At 32.3% G+C, this 5,536-nt stretch overlaps 1 non-coding gene across 10 annotated transcripts; it reads right to left on the reverse strand.

Annotated features, from left to right (window-relative positions):
* Positions 1–358: 358 nt before the first annotated feature.
* Positions 359–3,320, reverse strand: LOC111906310 (uncharacterized). Of its 10 annotated transcripts, XR_008232582.1 has the most exons (9): positions 3,085–3,317; positions 2,724–2,852; positions 2,219–2,282; positions 2,019–2,132; positions 1,491–1,642; positions 1,266–1,415; positions 1,000–1,140; positions 671–918; positions 359–573 (listed from the first exon to the last, which is right to left on the reverse strand). It is a non-coding gene; the product is annotated as an uncharacterized LOC111906310 (transcript). The 10 variants fall into 10 exon arrangements; XR_008232586.1 differs by having other exon boundaries at positions 1,000–1,415; positions 2,724–2,951; positions 3,085–3,320; XR_008232585.1 differs by having other exon boundaries at positions 1,000–1,409; positions 1,477–1,642; positions 3,085–3,319.
* Positions 3,321–5,536: the final 2,216 nt, after the last annotated feature.

Here is a 5,536-nt window from a genome sequence, read left to right on the forward strand (position 1 = left end):
GTCACTTTTCGTCACTATAGGTCCGTCACAAAAACTAATCAGTGACGAAAATAGAAAAGTGGTCACTAAATAGTGACTAAAATATACTAGTCACTAAATCTGTGACAACTCGTTTCGTCACTAGATGCTGTCACTAAACAATGAAAGTCATCACTGTTTTATTCAATTAATGACCATAGAAAGTCGTCACTGGTTTATCCAATTTGTGACCATAAAAAGTCGTCACTAATTTATCCAATTTGTGACCATAAAAAGTCACCACTGGCTTATCCGGTTAGTTACCATAAAAACTCCTCAAAAGATGTTTAAACATAAATTGTTCTCAAGTTTGAACAAACCCAAATATACAGTACTGAAATGACTAAAGTAAAAATATCATATATTCAAATTTAGACAAAGGATAATACAAAATATTCAAAGAAAATGGATTCAACCTCTATTTGCCATGAAAATATAAAAAAGTAAAAAATAAAATAAAATTGCATCTCATTGCCAACAAAGGAACAAATAAGTTTCATTGCAATCCACCGCCTTGTTTTGCTGCTTTCAAGCATGATATGCCATCCTTAACCTCTGCAATTAATAGTTCATGCTAATTATTAACTTTAGAATGATAATGACAATCAACAGCATTGTTTATGAAATGAAAAAGATTTAAAAAAATATCTACCTCCTCTGATATCACAAAGGCCTTGTTGCTCTCTTCAAGATATGCTCAGAATCTGCAATTTAATCTATCTGTATATCAAAAAGACATTATCAAGAAATAGATTAATGTTTACATGTAGTGTTAGCAAGCAGCAAAAAGAAGAGCCCCAGAGAAGCAGGTTGAGGTTGGTGAGTCAAAGATGATGTGTTGACTATTCCTTGTCCAAGAGATGGAGTAAGAAATGGTGTTGCTTCTCGTGGTTTTAATGGCTGAAAAAACAAAATAATAATTCATTAATAAATAAAATTAACGATAGCAATTAACTTTTAAAAGTTAAAACTAGTACCTACCGTTCGGAAACCACCTCTTCTAAGCATGGAATTCACTAGCTGATTAACTAGAAAACTCAAAATTGTCGAAAAATAATGTAACTGAATTGAGAGAATCTGAGTCCTCCATCCAACATGAACTCATAATCATGGCTAAATCTTCTGGTAGATCTTCCAAAACTTAGACTCACATTTTGAATGATAAAAAGCAAGTAAAAATTACAATTATACCCCTCTTGTTTTACTATTTTACCCTTTAGGAGATGATATAAAAATTACTTTTTTACCTTGAAAGTTGCAGATAAGCAGCTTGGAGGTTGTACATATCCTCAAAGGGTAGTTTGTTGTGTAAAAGTTCCCATAATACAATTGTAAAGATATATCCGTCTACTTTTTGGTTGTAATGCTTCTTTTCTCCTTGCCTTAGTGTCCTAATACTATACAATTGTTAGAAAAATAAAAAGGACATTTAAAATCTTTATCTTTATTAAAACATACAGTAAAAAAATTACTCTGGAGTCTGGAGCCATCTAACAATATGCCCCTGCTTTGGCAATCATTATCTCGGTAACTACCTGTTTTAGCAAATCTTTATCTTGCTCTTTATCTTTGACAAAATCTACAAGTTTATGTATTCTTTGATATTTTGTCAACACCAGTTTTTCTGTAGAAAATTAGAAATTAAATTAATTGTAGGATTTAATAGATATCATTAGCCATGGGTATGTTTAGTTGGATGGAAAGGAATAACCATGGTAATGGAATGAGTCATTACATTCCATGATCACGTTTGGTTGGGATTGAATTCCATGACTTTGTGCAAGGAAAGTTGATTTTTTGTTTACAAATGCGGGAGATTGGAATTGAATTCCATGGGTTTATGTAAGGAAAATTGAATTTTGTCACTTGAAGGATTTAGTGAATTTCAGTGGAATTCAACTCAGCAATCTTTTGCAACCAAATGTCAGAAAAGAATGAAACTCAATTCCAATTCAGATCTACTAATAATGCATAAAAAACACAATAATAGAAAATCTTACCTCTTGAAGCTTTGGATTTATATCAAGCATCTTCTGCTCCAATTCTTTCAATCTAGTTTCCAAAGCCTCCATTATCCTGGGTTTGAGATCGAATTTCAACTGTAGTTTCTCCACCTGTAATAAGCAATAAACACTTATAAACTACAACAGAATGCAAATCATGACATAATTTGATAAAAATTAATTCATTGCATACATACCTGCTTCTCCAACTCCTGGGAACGTGTGTGAGCTTATGAATCTGCTCCTTAGCATCTGAAGATCCTTTAATGTATTCAAACACAAGAACATAAAAGATTTTATCATTTTGAAAGCATGTATTCATGGATGAAACAAAATCTGCATGAAAACCACCAGTACTATATCTTTAACAAGAAGAAAAGAGTAACTTTCATTTTTCATCTAATCTCAAGACAAGATAAAAGGTATAATATGAGATTAATGAGCAGAGAAAGAAATTTAGAAAATGATTGTATTCCGTTTAACGTAATTCACAATTATACTCAAATCAGAACATACAATGTGGAGAAATCAGCAAAAAATTTCATCAGAACATCACGATTTTAAGAAATCAACAAGCAATTTCATATCAATGATTTCTTTACCGATTTCCGAGAAATCGCCAATTTCATCAGGCTTGGAGTAGAGCAACGATTTCAGCAAAAATAAAGAGAAATCAGGAAAATTGAAGAACGGACTAGATACCTGCAGAGGAGTCGGAGTTCTGCTGTGCGATGGTGGCGCCGGAGGTGTGGGAGGGGTGGGACGGTGGAGATGTCGGAGGCGATGGAAGGAGCTGCGAATTTGGAAAGGCGCGATGTGGAGGAGCGTCAGCTGTTAGGCGAGAGAAGACGGACACTTTTAGGTTAATGATAGAAAATCAAGCTTTTCTGTTTGTTGAGAAAGTCATGTTTCTAGTTGCTATGATATTATCTACAATTTGGTAGATGGAATCAAGGAGCCGATTGATTAGCAATTGAACAAATTGATTAGCAGGAAAATGATGTATGTGACATAAGAGCAATAGATGTGGCTACATCGATGGTCGGAGTGGAGAAAATAGTACCTGTTTGACTTCGAGTGGAGACCAAATGTGCGTCGATGGGAGGGTTTGGAGCGACGATGGACCGACGACACTAGTGCCGAACCGTCGATGGTTGGTGTGTCGATTTAGGGCAAACTATGAGGAGAGATGTGTTGACGAGAGGCAAAATGACTTTTCACTCTAAAGTTTGAACATTGCTATGAAAATTCATCTTTTTCCTCCGTATAATAATGGAAAGACAAATTGATTTCTTTAATTATGAAACAGCACAAATGGAAAAGACAAAAGAATGATTTTATATCACCCATACCTGAGAATACCTGAGAAGGGTAGTATAGTAAATATGTATTGATAAAAGGGTTTTGATTAGTTGTGGATGAGTGCACACGAAACTTTGATAAGGACTAATCAGATGTAAAGAGTTTTTGGAAAATTATGAAAACTCGTAGTCATTTTCAAAATGAAAAAATATTAATTAAAAATATTTTAATCTTCGTTAATTGAAAATCTTAGCTACTGACTACTCTATTTTAGGTTCACCAGTTGTTTTTCATTTTGTAATTCAGTGACCACTATTGAGTGGTCACAGTTGATCCGCATAGCATTCAAGTGGTTTTCAAATAATAAAGAGTAATCAGTGACAACTATTTTTTGTCTGAGTGGTCACAGTTGATCCGCATAGCATTCAAGTGGTTTTCAAATAATAAAGAGTAATCAGTGACAACTATTTTTTGTCACTAGTGCTCTAACATAATGACCATTATTTTTAGTCACTAATAGTTATTATAATACGAGAGAAAAGTATTTTAATTTTATTAATGGTTTAGTGACCGATTTAATGACGACTACATAGAATTAGTCATTAAATTTGTAGGATTACTAAAATTCTGTGACAACTTAATATCTGGTGACTAAATGATGTTTTTAGTGACCAAATTTTTGGTTGTCACCATAAATTAGTCACTAATAAGTACTTTTCTTGTAGTGTCAATACAAATAGGGGGAGGAGGGGTAAAATGGTCCAAAATCATAAACAATACAAGAAGGGTAAAACGGTCCAAAATCATTAAAACCAATTAGGAATATTTTACAATAAAAAAAAATATTTTTTTTTATTGTAAATAAGAAAAAAAAAAACATTAAAGTATGATGCTATATTTGAAAGTATGATGCTTAAATAAGAAGAATAACATAATTTGTTTTGAAAATAAGTACAATGCTATTAAGCCCTTTATTGGGTTTAAAATATGACATTCCTGTTATATGTATAAATTCTTCGCTAGTTAGAATTTGAGAGCTCATGTTGAACACAACTTCTTGACCATACAAGAATGATGTAGATACAACTTCATCCGTATTTAGTGATAAGTAGTACATAATCCGTTTATTACCAATACTATCTATTACAATTACAATACAATTGGGGGTAGTTGGGGTAAAATGGTCTAAAATCATAAATGATACATGAGGAGTAAAAAGTAATAAAGGAAAGAAAAGCTGCTGAAGTAAGTTGATAATCAAAGTAGGTTACCTTAATTGATAGCAAGACAATTGAAATAACATAAAAAACATTTACTACAATTTAGAAACTTAGAAACATTCATTCATAAAAACATATAACAACCAACTCCTCATCTTCACATAGATCTACAACTTCTTCCCACTTCCAACATAACAAAGCCAACTTCCTTTATTCTTTTCTTCACAGCTTCTCCTCTTCTTTGGCAATTAAAGAAACCTGAAAGGGAAAAATAACTTTACATGCATATGTAACTGAAAACCTGGAATAATTCACTCAAAATCACTCTTCAACATCTTCAAGAACAAAAGCCTACAGCTTTAGCATCAAGATTCGATAAAGATTCAAACTTTTACCTTCCCAGAAATCCCAAAGTGGTTGATAAGTCTAGTGAATAGGAGTATTTAAAAACGAACAAAATAGTAATCTGAACCAGTGCCATTTGTGAGACACAAGTTAGCATAAGTTGCATCTCCTACAAGAAGCACAAGATCAGGTTCGTTTTGGATGAGGTGGCCTACTGTTGCAAACCATAAAATAAAAAAGAAGCAATTCTTTATACTAAATGAAAAAAACAAATTCAATGAAGTACAAAGGATAGAAATTGATTGAAGAATTGAAATTTTTATCTTAGGTGAACATATGTCAGACGAATTGGAATCATTTGGATCAAATGTTGATTTTGATACCTCTGATGGTGGATTGACTTTTCTATCAACATCTTCAAAGTTCTACATAAAAAGTATATGTAACACAATTGTTAATACATATGAATTTGAAATTTGAAACATAAATGAACTCTAACTTCAATTATACATCGAAGTTTAATATACAATGAAGTATAAATCAAAGGAATCGATTACAGAGACAATAAGTTTACCTTATGTGAAGAAAGAATAGACGAATTGCAAACCAGAAAATCAAACAAATCAATTCTTTTTACCAATTGAAACA

This window comes from Lactuca sativa, chromosome 5 (assembly GCF_002870075.4).
Source record: "Lactuca sativa cultivar Salinas chromosome 5, Lsat_Salinas_v11, whole genome shotgun sequence".
NCBI classification, from domain to species: domain Eukaryota; kingdom Viridiplantae; phylum Streptophyta; class Magnoliopsida; order Asterales; family Asteraceae; genus Lactuca; species Lactuca sativa.